This window comes from Lepidothrix coronata, unplaced genomic scaffold, assembly GCF_001604755.1.
Source record: "Lepidothrix coronata isolate B3197 unplaced genomic scaffold, Lepidothrix_coronata-1.0 Scaffold76, whole genome shotgun sequence".
NCBI classification, from domain to species: Eukaryota; Metazoa; Chordata; class Aves; order Passeriformes; family Pipridae; genus Lepidothrix; species Lepidothrix coronata.
In genome coordinates, this window is record NW_016690256.1 from 300,326 (window position 1) to 320,645 (window position 20,320).

The following is a 20,320-nucleotide window of genomic DNA, read 5'->3' on the forward strand; positions in this document are numbered from 1 at the left end:
TGGCTAAATTCTTACAAGAAAATATTTTTTCTGAAATGCACGCTGTTACTGAGCTACATGTCAGATTACTGCTACAAAGTGAAGGCAGTGTAGCTCAAAGATATATAGAACAGGTTTTTTCAGTTTTGTTAGTTCAACACAATTACTGAGTTAGATGTAGTCAACTAGATGCCTTCTCTTTCTAAACCGTTATTTGGCAGTTGCGGAGAAGAAGTGGGCAGTGCTTATTTCACTTGTCTAATAGAATGTGGTGCTGTCCCAAAAGATGTATTACTTAAACACTTCTTGTACAAAAGAGTTCTAATCATATCAATATGATCCATCTTTCCCTATTTCCTTTACAATGTGCTAATATGGGAACACTGTGTTTTCATACATTAAAAAAAAATAATACATTCACTCTGGCCATGTAGGAGAACTAAATAGTTTAGAGTACATTTTAAATAGAGATTATTACTGACATAAACACTCTGGATGTCTGATTAAGAATGTCAATGGCTTCCAGCCACATTCAAGCTAGAAAACGATGTATAATGGTCTGTTAAACCATTTGAGAATTAATGATGACATCAGGTAATTTCAGCACTGTATTGCCAAAAGACAGGAAAAAGGAAGGAAGGAAAGCTTTTTCATTTAGAGTTAAATACTCCCTGTAGTATTTACAAAGCTAAATATTGTAAGAGTGTACTGAAGAAAGCCTTAGAGCTTTCAAATCTTAACTTTTGTCAGACTCACAGTACTGAGATGAGTAGATGGTAATCAAAGGACTTGGCAGAGTGAAATATCAGAATGGGTGACTTAAAAGTCCAAAAATGCTACTACCACTTCTACTAAATTTATCCTATGTCATACTTCATTCTACAAGCTTTTTGAAAACAGACACAATAAAAAAGTGTCTCAAAAGAAACTTAATACTTATATTTTAGCTTTAATAGCAATACAAATAAGGATCAAAGGATCTGTATAGCTCTTGACAGTGAGTCTCGAAAAGAAAAACAGCAATTTTCCACAGGCATTGCTTTTAAAGTTCATTACAGTTTGGAGATCCTGGCAACCTTTGTGCATCAGGTTTTATTTACAGTGTTCTTCAATCAATACATGCTAAGTGCAGAACCAGCCATTACTCCACTACATTCCCAGGACAACAGAGCAGCCTGTCATGTGTTAAAGGAAACTCCTCCAGGAAATCTCAGAAAGTATCTTCCCCTTCTTTTCACTAAGTAAAACAAAAACTGTAGTCCTCAGGAATGTCAACCTCATTTAATTTACTTTTGACAAACTGTAGATTAAACTTTGTCCGGAAGCGACTCTAAGCCAGTCACTTTCCAGAAGTCCAAATGTGCCTCTTATTTCCACTGCTGGAGTTAAATACAGAATATCTTTACTGCCTAACTGTAGTGTGTAGTCACTTAAGATTCAGCAGAAATCATCTGGTAAGAAGAAGCTAGGAGTTTTCCTGACCTTCTAGGTGATAACACCATCATTAGAAGCGGTGCTTGAAACTGCGTCTATCATATCCCATGTTGAACAGTTCTCAAAGTTTGCAACTAGAAGTTGGAAAATTCGAGATGATCATAGTAAAAATATCAATCTCAGTCTCCAAATAATAACTGTAAAGTTCTTTTGAGTACATCATGAGCTTCCTCTCTCTGCTCATGAGGCTACAATAATGAGACTTACTATATATACATAAAACAAAGAAAAAATTGGAAAGCAGAATACACTCCAAATTGTCCCCTGATAATATCTGGACCCAAGGACGTATGCCCACCTTCAGACTGACACCTCACAAACAAGATAAAGACCAATATGCAACTGCTTAAAAATATTTTTTTTAGGCATATGAAACCCCTTTGTTCCATTGTTTAGGAACAATCTATCACTAAATAGGACTTCAACTACCTACATAGCCCCTAAATGAGAAAGAAGATAAAAGTTGCCTATTGATCTTCACAGGAAACTTTGAAGAAGGTGTTTAGCTCCTGCTGATAGTGAAGAGAGTTTCATGAACAGAAAATGAGTAGTCAAATGTCAGAATATTTCACTTCAAGCAGCATTAAATAACATAAAGCTTGTAAATCAAGATATTTTAGCAGTTTAATGTTAGTAGTACTCCCTATGTCAATTTTAACCTAATTCATACCTGAATATCTACTTTAGCCATTTGTGAATTTTGCTTTTCTTGTGGTAAGAAACACTTGTGATTAAATATTGATAAGTTGCCCTCTATCAGATCTACCTCTACAGATAATGCCCTTCTCCAAAAATCTTATCATAGCGCTCAGGAAATAGAGTAGATCTCAGTTTTTGTGTTTCAAAAAATGTGTGCATCTACTTCTAAGCTCAAATATTCAATTACCCTTCATTTCCTATCCACAAAGTCACTTGGTTTTCATCTTCCCTATAAGCAGGAACTCGACACCATCTTAAGTTTCCCCAAAATTACGAAGATTGTTATGTATCCCCAAACTTCCATTTTTTCATACTAGATCAGTAGTACATGTCTAATCATGTAAGAAAAACATTCTGGTTATTAATAAACACACAATATGTTATTCATGCTTCAAAGATATTTTCCTAATATTAATAATTTATTTTGTAACCATCAACACACATGCTGTACTCAAAAAGTATATGCTGATATATTGCCAACATTCAATCAAGCTATAGCACTAGTCACCATGGAGTTAACTAATCAATGATATACACTTCACATGCTTGCTTGGGTGTGCAGCCTGTGTCAGTTTGTAGCACAGATCCCCAGACATTAAAACTGATGGGGAATTAATGTACAGTAACTCTTTTAGCAGAAACTCTCAAATTTGGTGCAGGTGTGTGGCAATAGCCCTCTGTCTGTTTTGCAGTAAATTAGCAGCACTCATGATAACATGGTACAAGCTTTGAATGTCCCCTGAAAATAGGTATAGTACAAAAGAGCTTGATCTGCATGCTCTTAGAAATATTGTGGCAGCAGCTTCTATTACAACAGACTAGTAACATCAACTAAAACTTTCAGTCTTCAAAGGAAATAATCATCTTCTGTCCTAAACTGTAATCTAAAAATTTACTTCTAAACAACTTTTGTCACACCGAACAGCCAGTGCCTTCTGATATTGGATAAAACATCCTTAGGTGAGACTCTGTGATGGTCAGACTTGAAACAAAATTGTTATTACTGAGGAGGTAAAACGTTTATTTGGTCAGCAATGAGATAAAAGATATACACTGTAGTTCCTTAAATTTATTTACTTTATAGGTACAATATATCCAAATTCTATGCTGCTACATATAGCAGAACCAAGCATTTTGAAAAGAAAGATAACACTTCTTTTTTTCTTGCTTAAATTGCTCTAGAAAGCAGCACTTGGTTGTGCTAATGGGGGATTACACCACCTTGTCTCTGGCACAAAGGCAGATTAAGACACATCCAGCCTCATCTCCAGCTCCTCCTCTAGCCATTTGTTCTTCCCCTGTCATAGTTTGCAACCACTTTTGCCCGCCAATAAACTGTTTGTGCACCTGTGCTACAAACAGGGCTACTGAAATAATCAGATTTTAAAATAAACTGTCAAAAGAAAACAAAATTCCCCAAAAAGCAGATGGTTAATAAGCAATGGCAATGAGAGAGCATAAGGAGGAGAGGCATCCAGGTCCCCAAGTCAGGGTACGGGAAATTTCTTAAGATGTTGGGCCACTGAAGGAACATATATTGTGTAACTACAATTTTGGTGATGAATTCTGCAATTTCACTACAGATAGCAAACTAGATTCCACCCACTACTCTCCCCCCAAAAATCTCTACTGTAGAACTCATCACTTACCAACAACCCCTTTGATCAATACCCAAATAGGTAACACCAGAGCCATTAATCTCAACGTAAAAGACTTTGTGTCTCATCAGTAATGCTGAAAATATCCAATTTCTATCTTACATTATTTTTCCACAATATGCAAAAAATAATGAGTATTCTCCATCCACATATACAGGTAAAACATTTCAAAGATAGTTTTACAGCTGACAAACTGATGAGTAGCCTCTGACATTTAAATGCAATTTAGCTTTTTCAGAGTAAAAAATGAAGCTTCCACAGTTTTACATTCAAAATAAAGCTCACCAGTTAAAAAGCTGATGAATAAAAATAGATTTTGTAGCCAGGTAGAAAGTACATAAATCAGACCTTTAAGGGATACAGGCTGTTCTCATTTTTTGAGTATCCTGTAGAGATATTTTAAATTTGCAAAAAGCAAAAGTGTATGGTTTAGGCCTTAGAAATTTATCTGACTTCAGTGAACAGTCACTCAGGAAGATTGCAGTGACTGTTTTCATTAATCAAAAAGGAAAAAACAAAGATGTGATTTTTTTTTGGTGATGTTCAAGTTATTTGATAAAAGATTCTTTGGCTACCAATGGGGTGCAATGTAAATTTCAATCAACTTTTAGGATAGTATCATAGCAATTATTCATGCATGTTTGAATAAAGTAATTTTTGGAGTCAGATGAGGACTTCATCCTAAAATATCTTAAAAAGTAGTACAAAAATGCTAAGAAAACCAGTATGAAAAGAAATAAAAATAAAGGAGATAAGCATTAATAAGGAGGTTGGTTGTCAGGGCTCTTCCCAAGGCAGGTTTTTTAATGAAAATATCATCCTGGTTTTGTCAGATCAGGTTAAAGTAAATCACATCAATAATTGCTTTGATTTTAGTAATAAAAAATTATACTTGCCTTCTTGATGCCTACTTCACAACTTTCTGTTACAAATCAATTTTGGACAGATAACAGGCATTAATTGGGCTATATTTAATCACACTTTCATCTAATAGGCAAAACAGACAAGCCTTATTATTGCAATCTCTACTTGTCTTCGATTTTAAATGTCCTGTAAATATCTACCATCCAGTTTACATTGACATAGGGTCAATTTTACAAGCTGGTTGAGAAACACCATGGGATTATACACAGAAAAAAATGAAGATTCCAATTTTGAAGCAAAACTCATATTCTTGGACCACCTTTTTTATTTGTTCCATGTTAAGTTTCTAACTTGGAAAACTCAACCTGGAAAATGGGCTCCAGTGTTGTGTCCAGTACAAAACCTATGAAACTGAAATTCAGATAACTGTTGTGGTGAAAAAGAATGAGAACAATCAGCCCCTTCCCTGATGTGTGCATTAGGACTCTGTTTCATCAGTCACAGTAAAAACCTTGCTCTCTTTCACTAGACAAGACTGACACAGTTAAGTGTATGTTTAGGGACAGGTTCACTGTAACCCTGTTTTTCACATAATCAGTTTAGTTTTCTTTTCAGTTCTGCTGAATGTCTAAAAACCTCCACAAATGTCTGAATAGTCTCAGCATTCCCAACCATACCACGGACGGCGGGGCACTCACATACTGCGTGGCTAGAGACACACACGAAAGTCTAAAGACAAGTGTTATCCTGCTGATCTGAGCTCATGTTGTCTCAGCAGACAAAGAATTACAGACGTCTTCTTGGTGGAGAAGTACTGGTCAGTTGTGGTATCCTCAGACTTGAAAAGCAATGGGAATTTTTGACTTTGATGAGAATGGGGCTGTACATAGAACTCAACAACCTAATTTCAGTAGTTTCTTCCTAGCCCTGGGCTTCAAGCTGCATGTGTACCTGAAAGCTGTGAGCCTTCAGCTAAAGGGTCGAAAAGGTGTGTACCACTGCAGCATCACCACTGTATGCATTACAACTGAATATTATGATCTTATTTAATACTCAGCCAAGTGTGGGATTTTCTGCTTACTTTTAAGAAACAGTAATTTCACATGCCATTATTTTCTTTAGCATGATTTTTTTTCTCCGTTGGTTCAATCTGTTACACACATAGCCAGTGATCCTGTGAACAGCAATGTATATGAATAATTTTCAGAATGTGTCAAGACCATACTGCCAACATAAATAAGTAGGTATGTGTATGGGAACAGTCAACTGGGGGCAACAGTACAACAGGAAAAGCTGTCCCAAAGTTTTAACATTCCAAATGTGTTGAAAAAAAAATCCTGTCCCAAAAACTTAATTTCCCAGAGTAACACTGGGAACACATTAAAATGTCCAGGTTATTAATATTAATTAATCAATTAATATTATAATAATTAATTAATTACATAGTGCCTGGAGTCCTGGAAAACTATCTTTATGTGTCTGAATAATAATAAGATGATATTCTACTCCTGCAGTGCAGGAGGAATTTTAAAAATCACAATTTTTAAAATATTCTTAGCACTTTGATTCTTCTGCAGAATTAGTCTTTCACATGCATTTGGGTTTTGCAGCCACAGGATGGCATTCACTGCTGTGCAAAGGGTCAGTCAAATGTAAAATGTGAGTCTAGGAAGAATACTTTTTATCTGGGAAAGGAAATATTTAATAAAACATCATTAACAGAAATTTATTGCTTTCTACCAATGACACCCATTTATTCAAGAATATAATACAGAAATCTTCCCATGCATAGCCCTTAAAGTTCATGTTCTTACTGTAAGGGCACCAAGGCCCTCAATAGATATATAACTTCCATATCTCCAGTAAGCTGCGACATTCAAAAATACAGAGCAGCAATTCCAACCTGGGAGACCAGCAACTGCATAAAGCACATCGGTTTCACTTCCATGGTTTATGGAGTCAAAATCACTTTTATTGGATTTATATAGGCTCATAATTTACTGTTTATTTTCCCATTAGGGCAGTGTATGGAGTAGGTGTTGACACAGAGCATACCGACGGGAGGACAGCTGGACTGAATAAATGGCCAAGGTGACCGATAATTGGATTGCAAATGTCAAAGAGTGTGGTTCAAGAGACAGGTATATCAACCCACGCATACTTTTCCCAGTTGTGAAATGAAAGTTAAGAGCAGGGACAATCATCTACAATTTATGCAATTGGGTCTGCAGTCCATGGCAAGCAGCACCCAATTAACTTCAGCAATGGTGTCTAATGCCACTAGTAAAATGACTGGATTTAGAGTGATGAGCAAGAATGTCAGATCGAGAGATAACCTAGTAATGCTATCAACCTTTGTGAGATTGCCCTGCAGATAATGTGGTCTGGAGGACAATAAAACACCACATGAGACAATATGCTCAATCTGTTAGTGCAGGACTGATACATGGGAGAAGAAGGAGAATTTCCCTGGATTCATTTTATGACTGTCCAATTAGCCTCACTAGATGAACGGAACGAAAGGGAGGAAGAGGAAAAGAGTCCCTCTAATGAGTTGCTTTGTTGGTTTGTAGCAGAAAAGATTGAAAAAAGAGTTTTAGGAGCTGCTTTGCTTTTGAGATTGTCTCAGGAGGTGTTAAAGGGGCCGGGTACTTTGTTGGAAATAGCCGTGAGAAAGCTCCTGGTGTATGGGAGGTCTTAAACAGCTCAAGTGCATCCTGTCAGGATCAGTACAGGAGGCATGATCCTTTGGCACAGGTGGATCAGATATTCCAGGCCCATGCATTAATCCCCACGGTTAGATGCTGGGTCAGTACTGCAGATCTCGCTCATGATGTGGCTGACACTACCCATAAATGCTGCCACTGCTTCCTTTGATAAGCTCCATACAATATATAAATACAGTTGTTCTCCAAAAGTGTATCCAGTTTTAGAAATGGAATATTAGGAGCAGGTCTAATCCATAGACTACTGATCTGACAAAATATCTAAATCTTATTTATAGGCTTAGTGAGGCAAACGCAATTTTTCACTCAAAGTTCAAGATGCAATTCCTGTTTTGCTGTGTAAGTCTAGTGAATGTGTGCTCAATAACCTCTAGAAAATAGAGCATGAATGTGTAATTTATTCAGCTAGTACTTTTTAAGGATTCAAGGTATTCAATTCAAGGAGCACATTGCACCCCAGAGAAACCAGCGGTGTGTCTCAAGGTAAGAAGTTGTGAGGTAGCTCTCAGTCCATCCTACAGTGTGGAAAGGAGGGAAGGGACACTAAATTAGCCCTGCACTGAGCGAGGTACTGAAAGCACAGCCCACAGTTCTGAGTTGGGTAATTTGCTCTGTCAAGAAGCAGGATAAATGACTGCCTCATGCTGAGCACTGTGCTGCAGCAGCAAGGATTTCTTTAGGGAGCTGAGTAGCTTGCTGGAAGTTGGGAGTCCTGTCACCACTGTGATCCATTGCCAGGCACTGCCTCCCAGTACTGCAGAAAAAACACATCTTCTGTACACTTCACTCTTCTTTATTAAAAATGCCACAGCTTTCAATGGATATTTTCACACTGAGAGTCGGATATTGAGGACTGAATGCCTGAAGAGAAGGCATATAAAGAAAATATTATTTTACTTTTTAAATGCCAGTCCCTCACTGAGGTGCTGAAGTGAAGACTCAGGCAGTATCTAGTGGATTGTAACAAAAATAGTGAAAGATCCTTAACTGTACATATCCTTGTAAATGCCAGTGAAAAAAAGACAAAAGCTGGGCTTTAGTATTCAATTTAATCCCACAAACATACGTCCATATGTTTATGAGAGCTATATAGAGAGAGTTTGTGCAGGTCCATTTGAACAACAGAGTTTTGGTCAGGAGGATAAGGAGAGTATGCAAATGAACCTCATGTGTCAGTTAATATTTTTATTCCTTTGGTTGTACATTACAGTTTTTTGAGACCAAGCTAATGCACTCGTCTCATTGTCCTCTCCCTCTCTCAGAGGTCAACAGAGACTTTGATACATCAGATAATAAAGCATTATCTCTTCTTAGCTAAAATGTGTGGTCTAAAACTTATGACTTCCTAGAAATTTTGTAAGCGTTTTTTAAACTGTGGTCATGTGTTGTATTTTTAAAAAGTGTGGCAGTATAAAACCATGTGTTTATATTCCCCCTGTTTTTTCCAATAAAGTCTTCAAAAAAACTGTTTGGCCTTTAGGGTTAAGAACACCTTTTTTTTTTTTTATTTTATACAACCCTTTAAAAATTATCTGGTAGAATAGTGGAAGGAAAGAAGATTCAAAGGGAAAAGCAAATATATTTGAGGCTATGACAGAAAATATTAAATTATTTACTGGTATCTGGATTAAAGATAATATGCTGAATCTCAGAAAATTAGAAGCCATAAATTGACAGACTGCTATTAGTAATATTTGTATTTTTTACTTTCCTAGGGAATGTGAGAAAAAATAACTCATTATTTTGATTCTAACATTTTTGCTCTCAAGTATTCATGTTAATCCTTGCTTTTGAATATTTAGAATAGTCATTGCCAAAGAAAGTCTTATTTTTTGCCAAACCATAAAATGTACTCTAGGATTGCTATGATAACATTTTCAATGTCTCTGTATCATGAGAGATTAGCAAACAGCAATATTACATTTGAGAATGAGGAGATTAATCTGTTTCCTGTCAACTGAAATTTGTTAGGCTGTGAAAAGAAAATTACTGTTTTTGAGGACAGATCTCATAGCACTTGATGCTTCAGGGCCTTTGTACTTTTCTGTTTAAATCATATCTCCATAAAAGGCAAAATAACTATTTGGTCTCTGATTATTCTCAAGCTGAAGTCAGATAAGAAAAACATTAGGATTCTTATGTTCCATGATAATATATTTAGGGAGAAAAAAAAGTGTCATTAGGCCTACTAAACTGATTCTCAACCCGATTAGAGATTTTCTTATCTCAAGGTGCCTAGTAAATACTTTAATTTGTGTCATGTTACAAATTATGCTGAATACTCCAATCTTATTTCAGCACATTTCACACAATGATGCACTTTTGCCATAACAAATTATTTTTAAAATGAAAATAAAAAACCAAACCCCCCTAATTTTTTCAAACTACCACAGTTTTCCTTGACATTTTCCTACCCTTTCCAGTATGTCTTTTCTGCTAAAGATGAATGTTTAAGGATTATATGGTGAAGGGACAGCGTGGTGATCTGGGAATATGAAAGATCAGATAAAGAGGGAAAATACAGAAAGATAGTACAGGCTACGTGAGAAGACTGCGAGATGTGATGAGACTCAAAAAAACGTGTATTCAATGTGTACTAGAAAAAGGTTCTCACCACGTATACGGACTGGTAGGGGCAGGTTTATGGAATGAAGAGTTTTTAATATATGATCAGTACTGGAAATTATAAAATCCTGGATAATAAGAGCACTAGCAACGCGAAGACAAAAAAAAAATAAATCAGAGGGCAAAGCACTGACAAAACCTAGATTATGTGATTCTATATTGACAGTATGACTCAAGGGATTGGACCTCAAGAATAAAGTTTATCTTTACCATGATGGTAAAAAGACAGCTGTTGGGAAGATAGTAAAATCTAAAAGAACTTGCAAAAGGAAAGAGTTGTTCCAGTTTTTCCCATGTGGAGAGGCTGCCTGTAAACCAAATAGCTCACAACTGAGGATGATCCAGGAAAGGGACTGCTTAAGGTTGTAGGTGTCCTGGGAACCATCTCCAGTCAGACTCCATGGACACTGCAACAGCCTGTGATCAAAGAACACGTCTCAAACCAACCCAAAGCCCACTCAAGACAAAGGAATAGGATATTTAGTGCTGAGATCCCTACAATCCCCTAGTATTGTAGGATACTTGGATTTGGTGTGTATAAATGGTGGTAGAAAGTGAAGTCACTGTGAAAATATCCCCAAATTAAATTTTTTTAGGAATAACAAGTATGAATTTTGAACAGCTGAGTACAGATCACCCTGGGAGAAAGGACAAATGGATGCAAAACTTGTTTAAGGCCATGTTTCTAAATGATGGATTGATTAAAAGGCATTTCCTGTACCCCGAAAGAGTTTTAGTACAGATGTAGTGTATTCCTAACTGAAGAAGAAGATGCTCCCCTGCCTCAAATGCAGCTCTTAGCTTGGTCTTAGTTGTGAAGGCAGAGAAATGGGATGTCTGCAAAAAGTGTGTGTATTGCATGCATGTGTCTGTGCTCAAACATTACAGACATAAATTAACAGCCTTGCAGCTGATGGGTATTACACATGCTATAAAAAACATGATACAGCACTAAAGCAGACATGCTTCAGGTAACACAAAGGCTTTGCACATCCAAAATAGATTCAAATCATGTGAAAGATTTTCTGCTGCTCCTGCAGAAGATTAAAACATTGGTACATTCATAAAACAAATGTGAAGATTTAGCAAATGCACAATGACTCTTTGTTTCACCAAGCAGTGAGCCTGTCAAAGGAGATACCCTGAAAGGGTATATCCAACCAATTTGGGCCTAGTAGGTGGGCTCCAGCCCATAAAAAAGAGAGCTAAAGATCTTAAGAAACATACAATGAAGAAAAAACCTGTTAGCCCTGAGCTAATCTGTGAGCTAATCCTTCAGTGAGAAAGCAACATTAGACCAAACTTCTAAATCCTGACTGAAAAGCTTGATATAGATTAACCACAGAATTTGCCTACACAAGCTTAGCATGAGAAATGATTCATAAAACACGAAGGAAGACCATTAATATATCCCTCTCTGTTTCAACAGCATTTAACACTTGGGTGCAGACCTGATTTTCAAAGCATGCAATAGTATTTGGTGTTTTAATAATACTTTTCCACCCATTTGCATTGATGCAATGCTCTGCCATCTTGTAGTTCTGCAAACAGAACATAAGAAAGAGGTGTTGGGTGTGATTTAAATTGCTTTACTCTCATGTGTTTACTCACCATTTCACCTGGGGAAATGCAGCCATGGGCACCAATAGCTAATTCTCTCATCCTGGGGATTTATCAGTGATAACTTTAAGAAAATCATTGCTACTGAAGTCAGACTAAGCACACTGCTCAGGGTAAGCAAAGGAATTGAACTAGCTCCCAGCATAATACCGTCCCCTCTCCACAGTGACATCACGTCTTAACATAATGCTAGTTAATCATAGGGGAACTTCCTTGCACAACTGCATGATGCTGAGTCCAGTGAGATTTTAATTAGGTCCAGAAGGTCAAGGAAATGCTGATACTTCTCTAGGCTCCCCGGAGATGCCCAGAACCTTGCAGGGTGGCAGCCTGCAGGCTGAATTTCCTTCCTGGATTTGATCTTCTCTGTCATGCCTTTAAAAGAGGCGGAAATTGCCTGATAAGACAGCACACAAAGCCTATACGCTGAGTATCTCCTTCCATGCTTACATGCTATGAGGTGCTTAGAGCCAAGACCTTCTGCTAGAATGCTGTGGGTCCACAAGGAAAATTATAAAAGAGGCATTTGATGCCCGGCATGAAAAAGCTGACAGTGCTGTGCTTTGCAGATATTCATTTCTTCATTCCATGACCCAACAGTTCAGATCAGTGATTCATGAAATCTGTAAAACAAGCTCCCTCATCTCTGCAAATGCCACATATACGCAAATAATTTCTTGACTAAGGCAAATCTCTAGGCAAGCAGAAATGTGATTTTTCTAATGAGACACAACAGCCATGGTAGACACAGTGTGTGAATCTAAGCCCTAGCTCTGGATGACCCCGCTCTTGCCATGCTCTACAAAATACGAACCTGAATTAGTACCTGCAAAATCATCTGTATGTTTATACTGGGCCAACTTCACATTGAAACAGTTGGTAGGTTTTCTAACCTGGATCATAATATCAATTGTTCCCTGCCCATTTCTAGCAGACTCACTGTCCAGTGAAACATGATTTTGTGAAAAAATATACTTGGGGCAGTATTCCACTGTAGATGGTGAATCTCTCATCATATATATCGATGAACTGGAAAAATCAAATATTTTCCAAGAGCTAAGGAGGGAATTAATAATAAATGAGCTGTGCTCTTATTTTAATATGCAAATAAATTAACACAAGCTTACAATACATCTAGAAAAGTTCTATAAGCTATTCAACTAATTTCTATCATTGTCAAGCATTCATAACAAAACCCCAACGTTTTGCATAATGAATTATGAAGATTTTTGATATAGGAAGCTCATTAAAGATAGAAAAGAGGACTGCTTTTCTTCATTACTATTGGTATCCTGAATCAATAAAACGGATTAACCAAAAAAGGTGTGGGATTTTTAATGCTGGACTGAAATCCTGCCAGGTAAGAACTTCCATACAGTATCAGTACTGAACGGCTTAAACACTCTCCGAGAGGTCAGAAACAGATACTATGATATAAATGATGCACTGATTGAACTGTCAGTAGTATGTTTGTCCTTGACATCATTCTGGTGTTAGTACGTGCAAAACATTTTTAAGAAAATCAATCTAATCTTGAGAAAGTTAAAAGAATGAGGCCAATATTAGTGAAAAAAATAAAAACTGAAATCAATCATTAGCACGAGTCAAAAAAGCAAACAAAGCATCTCAGGGTTGACTTAACAGTCTACAAATTCTGTGGAAATCATAGACATTCTTTGAACATCCAGTCTCTCAAGGCTATTGGTGTTTCATTGAGTAACTAAAATTAGCTGAGGGCCACCACTAGTATTTGATATATATGGACCCATTCTTGCCCCTTTCCTTTGGTATATATATTGTGTCATCAGAGTTATGGGCACATTTCTCAATGGCTATCTGAATGTAATATGGAATACTTCAGACTTTAAACACACAATTCTTTTTTTTCAATCCAAACTTAATTTGCCCCATTATTATAAATTTATAAAGAGATTCTTTTTTTATTTAATATGAAAACAAAATTAAAATTACAGATGCAGATGCAGAACAGTTATCAAACTCAGTTTTCCCAATGCTTAGGCTTTCTCATTTGTGTTACTTCTCAAGATGCTATCTAAAATAAAGGGATACCTGTGAGCCATTGAAATTTGAAGTAACCAAAGAAAAGAGAATAATCTCTGAAAATGCCATGCCTTAATTATTTTGCATTTTAGAATTTCTGTTCATATCTCTTGCACAGAGACCACTCACTTAACAACCAAACTAGCAATATTTTCAGTTATGCACTTGATAATTCTTCATCTTACCAGATCATGTTAAGTTAGAGACAACAGTCTAGCTGAGGAGACCACTTATCACTGCAGACAGATGAATCACACCAGGACTTCCCCCATATTTTGCTATGTAAGACTTTCTGCCTGAATACACATGAGAAGCAGTATGCAATGTCATATGCAAATCTGTCCCTGAAAGAGAGTTTTAACCTCCAGTCATCTCCTGCCTTTGGAAAGTTGTTGGCTATTCCTGAAAACAGCAGTTTGATAGAAAAAAAAAGTATCTGGAGGGGAAGGGGAGGTGGAGCAAGTGTAGCCCGTGCATCTCTAGAACAGTGATGCAGAGGAACACAGGGTGCAGGATGGAAATCTGTACCGTGGAGTGAGTGAGTTCAGTGTGTGCCTCGCAGGCCCAGAACTCGTGTCTCTGCTAGATCCAGTACCGTGCTGACCTGTCCAACAGGAAGCTTTCTCCTCTGCCGAAAAACCCATGGAGAGCTTGTATGAGATGAACATGTTTTAAATTTTCTTTAGAACTGCCTATTTTCTTCCCTTTTTCCCCTGCCTTTCTCTTCTTTTTCCCTTTCTTTACTTTTTTCCTTTTATTTTTTCCTGTAACTTTGAAGTTGACATTGAAGTTCATCATGTCACCATTTGAAGCAGACATTGATATATCTTGTCTTTTTAGGAAGTTGCCTCTATATACCAACTGTTCAACTAGATAGATTTCACATGTCTTAGAAATAACTAAAATAATTCTCTTATTTCCAGCCAGCACAGCCAGTAATACTTTTCAAGCTCAAGATAGAAATAAGAGGATATTTACCTATTTTTTAAATTTCCCTTGCATCTTCTGATAGGCTTCAATGTTAAAAAGGGAAAGGCATGTGTTTTTGGAACAATTTAAACCTCAGACAAAATGTTCAATCAGACACACTGCCTCATTTTTACACCATCACCAGCATGTCACTGAGAAAAAATGCAGCTTTCTCTGCCAAATGTGGGCAATGCTAAAGAACCATGAAACAAATGCTTACATGGATTCGTAATCCAGGATTTAAGCAATCAGTGTTCTGTAGAGCACTATTCAGCTACATAAACCCAGTGAACTTCAACTTTTGTACTTCTCCTGCAAAAATATACATGAGCATATTGCCACACGGCTGCCTATAGTCTTCAGAAAACGTTGCAGTTTCTCACAAAGGACCACCGACTTCAGGCATCACCACCAGCAAAGGCTACAGCCTAGCTGAGCAAGCTCAGCAGCAAAACAAAGTTAAATTTGTTAAGTTCTTGTGTGGGAGATGCTGGAGAAAAAGAGGAGGATGGTGGAGAATACAGCGCTGGTCCAAAGTTGAACTACCAGTGTGGTGTTTGTGGGAAGAACTGAGAGGTAGTGCTATTTTTAAATGCCACTTTGTGAGTTTTTAAATTCCTTCTCCCTGCAAACTATGGCCATAAAGTTTCCAGAAGTGACTCCCCTTGTGATATTCCATACCAAATTCCAAGTAAATAAAATTATAATCCTTCTATCAACATTTCCCTCACATTTACCCTTTCCCATTAAATGAGTGGAAAATCGAATTCTTTTTAGAAGGCTTCAATTACAGCATATTATTATGCTTCCCTCTTAATTACTGCATATAAATACATACCATGTAACACAGTTTATTGTACCCTTAGTGTACTTACAGTAAATAGAAACCAATATGCTTCATCCAGCCCATGTATTTTGACACTCACATCACATTTAGCAATTTATCTTCATTACAACCCCTTGCACCGTTACTGACATCCTTCTTAGAGCTGTGCTCAAGTACCACAGCAGAAAGACTGATGAAGCTTGTATATATTGATTTGTGACAAAAGCAGGGCATTTGAGAAGCACTGTTACTATTCTCATAGCACTAAGTTGGCCAAAAAATTAGCGGCACTAAGCCAGCGCTCTGGTCCCACTTCTCATTAATTAGGGTACATGACTTGGACCTTGAAAGGCTAAGGCTGCAGTAACACTATTTTTAAACCTATTGGCTTCAGTTTCTTTGTCACTTCTGAAGAGATTTAAAGTTCTCCCCATGCTTATTAACAACTACTTTTATTCTTTAGAGACACTTTGAATAGACAAGTTTTCCACCAAGACAAATGTTAAAGATAATTTCTGAATGAATCTACAGTGGTAAATTTAAATATAGTTTGGAGGAACAGAGATATACTATGGACAAAGTTTTCAAAACTGCTTAAATGACCTAGAAGCCTGCACCACATGTGCTCATCAAGGAGAGACTAAATAGCTTCAGCACTTTAAAAGCACCAATTTATTATATACCGCTACCAAAAGGATAGAGAGGTCATGTCTCACTACAGACAATTCATCTCTTCCATCATAAAATTTCAAAGACTGTTGCTAGAATTTCACACCAGCCTGTAACTCTTTTGGCTAGGTCTTTTGCTAAACACAGGTCTTGCCCCAGTAATTTCCAGCAAGCTGAACTCCTCAGCGGTGGGTGTGTTTTGCAGAGGCTTTCTGTGCTGAAGTATAAAGCAACAAAACATCTGCTACAGCGTATTCAAAAACTGCTCAGGGTGAGAAAGCATGTGCTCAGATCCACTTTCCAGGCTGAATGCACAAGTCAATGAAGTGTAGCCTGGAGTCAACAATCCTCTCCCATGAAGCTGTCACTTACACTGGAAAGCAGACCAGGGCCTATTCATATTCTGGACATCTCGAAATCAACTGACACCACACAAGGGTGCAGATCCTGCCTGAAATGGTTTAATTTTTTCTGCTTATTATCAGACCTCCATCTCTCCAGCAGCTGTTTGCATAAAATCACATAGCAAAATAACTAGAGTTTGTAAAGCTGTCATACCAGGATTAAGAGGCAGCTACAAAAAATGTAGGTAGAAAAAAACAGCCAGACTATTTTTGTGCTTTTTTCCATAGCTCAAACTCCACTCATTTTCTCCACTTCTAGCTTCCTCTTTTTAATAAATCAGTATAATACAACAGCAGAAAGAGTGAAGTGTTAGCAGAGAAATTATAGAAGACAACACATATCCAGAAGAAGGAGGAAGAAAAAGAAGGAAAGAAGAGAATGATGCGTTCAATTATTAAAGGAGAATAAAGAAAAGCACCGGAAAGTTGCACCTCACTTGGAAATACATTGCTCTTTTCATTTACTTGTGAAGCAAGCAGGTAACTCTCAGGATTATTTTTCTTCTTTCAGATGGATATTTAAACACTTCATCCCAACTACAGAATCTTTGAGAAAGTCTGTGAAATAGAACAAATGCTTCTGGCTTGCTTCATGTGAGAAAGTAATGCAATCAAGTGGTCATTTTCCTCCCATTTCAGGCAGAAGCATTCCATTAATAAGAATCCACTACAGAAAGAGACCATCCTGTATATAAAATCCAGTGACACCCAACTTAGAACTAAGAAGAAAAATTCTACCTGATAGCAAGCACTAAATAAAACCTGAAGCTTTGCAGGACATTATGAATTTGTCAAAAAAATTAAGCCCTCAACTTGAGAACTTAAAAAAAAAAAGCACTTACAATGCTATGATCAATGCAAAATCTGAGAGAAGAAATACTATTTGTTCTTCTCCTCCCAAAATGCCAAAGCAAAAAAAAAAACAAAAACCAAAAAACCCCCAAACAATATCACCAAAAGAAACAGAAAATCTCAATTATTATAAAGGGGACTCAATTTCTGACTTCCTCATTCATCTTTTGGTTCAAGGTCTCACATATTTCTGTCCTCACTTCGGGACATACTCTTTGGTAAGTTGGAGGCCTGTGACAGCAGCCTTAGGCACATTAAAAAATCCATGCGGACACAGGTCCATACATCCAAAGAAGATAACTAAAGGAGGAAGGAAGAAGAGATGCACATGTGACCTGAGCCTCAATACTTAGTTTGCAACAGAATTCTTGTGCACTTGCAAGGGAAGTCACTTAGATTCTCCTTTCCTAAGCATGTCAGCCTTAAAAATACACATATAGTCCTTGCTGGTAATTCATGTTTCCTCTGGTATGGACAGGGACAGCTAACTCCAGAAGAGCAGCTTTAAGCTATCATGGGCAGCAATCTGGAGACAAGCACTGGCACCAAACACAACTACAATGACTAACATCTGCTATCTTATTTCACTTAATTTGCCTAAACACTCTGAAAGAGGTGGAAATACTGTTAATAATGAAATTTGATAAGTAAGTACTGGCTGGTATCTACAGGGTACAGCGTCTCCATCAAATTCAGGTAGAGAAGAGACAACTTTATTTAAAATAATTAAAAAGTTGTATCTAGGAAAAGTCAGTCAGCACCTCACACACACACACACAGACACACACACAGACACACTGGACAAAGGGGAGCAAGGGTTGCTAGATCAAGTACTAATCAGAGCTTTTCAAAGGGAGCCAAGTTTGCTCTCTTTTACATCAGACAAACTCCTGGAAGAAGGGTATGAAATGAAGCTGGAAGGGAAACATTGTACTACTGGGAGACCACGGTTGTCTGGGCAATTAAGGCCTCCCCAGGGGGTTAATTACACAGAGACAGACAGGCATTTTAGAAAACGTTTCTCAGTTTGCCATGAGAACGAGCACAGCTTGACCAGCCTGGCTGTGGACCCCAGCTCATGTGCCTATGTGCAGCAGGAACTGCTCCCACCAGAAAGCAGTGAAGGTCAGTGTTTCATCACAAACTCAATTGGTCAAAGGGTCAATTTGGCCACTGGGGCTGTGTCTCTACCAGAGTCTGTTTCCTCTTCCTGAACACTGTTCCAAGGTGGGTTTTACAATGTGTTTTCCCCACTTCTGCACTACACTCTGCTCAGGTGTTTCTCTTCTATGTAGCCTGCCCTCCACTTTACTCTCCATTCACAAGCCTCAGAGCAGCCTATGAGACACAAATTTCCCTTTATGACATCTTCAGTCTTCAAAATTTTGCAGATGGTTATTTTTGTAAAGGAGATAAAATTCAGGGGAAGGAATACATTAACTCATATTAATGACTAAAGCCAAATTCCAGAGAGAGACTCCACAACCTCTCTGGGCAGCCTGTTCTAGTGCTCTGTCGCTCTCACAGAAAAGAAGTTTTTCCTTGTATTCAAATGAACTTCCTGTGTTTGTGCAAGTTGACCCTAGTCCTGTCACTGGGCACCACTGAAGAGAGTCTGGTCACATCCCTTAAGATACCATCCCTTAAGATATTTATAAGCATTGATAAGATTCTCTCTCAGTTTTCTCTTCTTGAGGCTAAACAGGCCCAGATCCCTCAGGCTTTCCAGATGCAGCCTCAGCAGGGCAGAGTAGAGGGGAAGGATCACCTCCTGTGCCATGCTGACCACAAACTTTCTTAAGGTGTCTCAGGACACCACTGGCCTTCTTGGCAACACTGGCACACTGCTGGCTCATGGCTAACTTGTCATCCACTAGGATGCTCTGTTGAGCAAAACAGACTTCCAGACCTAAGATTCTCATCAATAGATATATTTCAAAATCAATGCCCCTTTCATTCCATTTGTGATCTATTCTGACAGTATAAACTGGAAACCTTGAAGATACTGGAACACATGATTACTAACTTTCCAACTTAATTAATCCTAAAAAGGGAAAAATCCTTTTATTTCTCTCCATTTATTTATGGCATGGAAGTGTAAGAATCTACAGTGATTTATCAAGAAAAAAAAACACAACCCAAACTTATACACTAATAATTAACCCTTCTCTCCTTTGGTTAGTGTTCTGCACTAACCAAAACAATTTGGTATTTCTAGCAAACAAAAATAAATATGGAATATGCAAATGTACATTTTTCTACATTTTGTTGCCAGATAATGATTCTACTGGGAACTATTTTGTCCAGATGTTTTTTAGCTTATAGGGATTTGAAGAGAATTTTCTAAAATCATCCTAGGGATGATTGATTATGTGGGACAACATGGCTTTTTTTACTTGTACCGAGAGGAATCAAGAATTCCTCATTTCACAAACAGACAAGAGGATAGAGTCAAGGATCTTTTACCCAAAGGAAAAAAAACCAGCGTGGTGTACAGCAATGTGAAAGAAAACATATGTGGCAAAACCAGTAGTTTACAAGTATATCACTCCATATCCAACATTTGTGAGCTACTTATAAACATTCATCATAAGGGCCAAGAGAATGGCTGACAATCCTTTTAGAAGTCAATTTTTAATTTGAAAATTGTTGTTAACAGTCCAAACTCATAAAAGCTAAAAAAATTCACTGATTCTGATGATGCAGTGAATGTGAGGAAGGTCAAATTTTGCTTTCATCCATATGATTAGTTTGATATGTTAGATTCAAGATGCAAAACTTTAAGCATGTTTACTTGAGACACTAAAAGTCCTGACAGGGTTGGAGTCATTCAACCTATTTTTTAAAAATAATATTTTGCTCTGGACATTCTAT

At 37.5% G+C, this 20,320-nt stretch overlaps 1 protein-coding gene across 9 annotated transcripts in view; it reads right to left on the reverse strand.

Moving 5' to 3' along the window:
- The window catches only part of FAT3 (FAT atypical cadherin 3), a 401,772-nt gene that overhangs the window by 108,884 nt on the left and 272,568 nt on the right, over window positions 1–20,320 (reverse strand). The gene's annotated exons all lie outside the window — the stretch shown is intronic.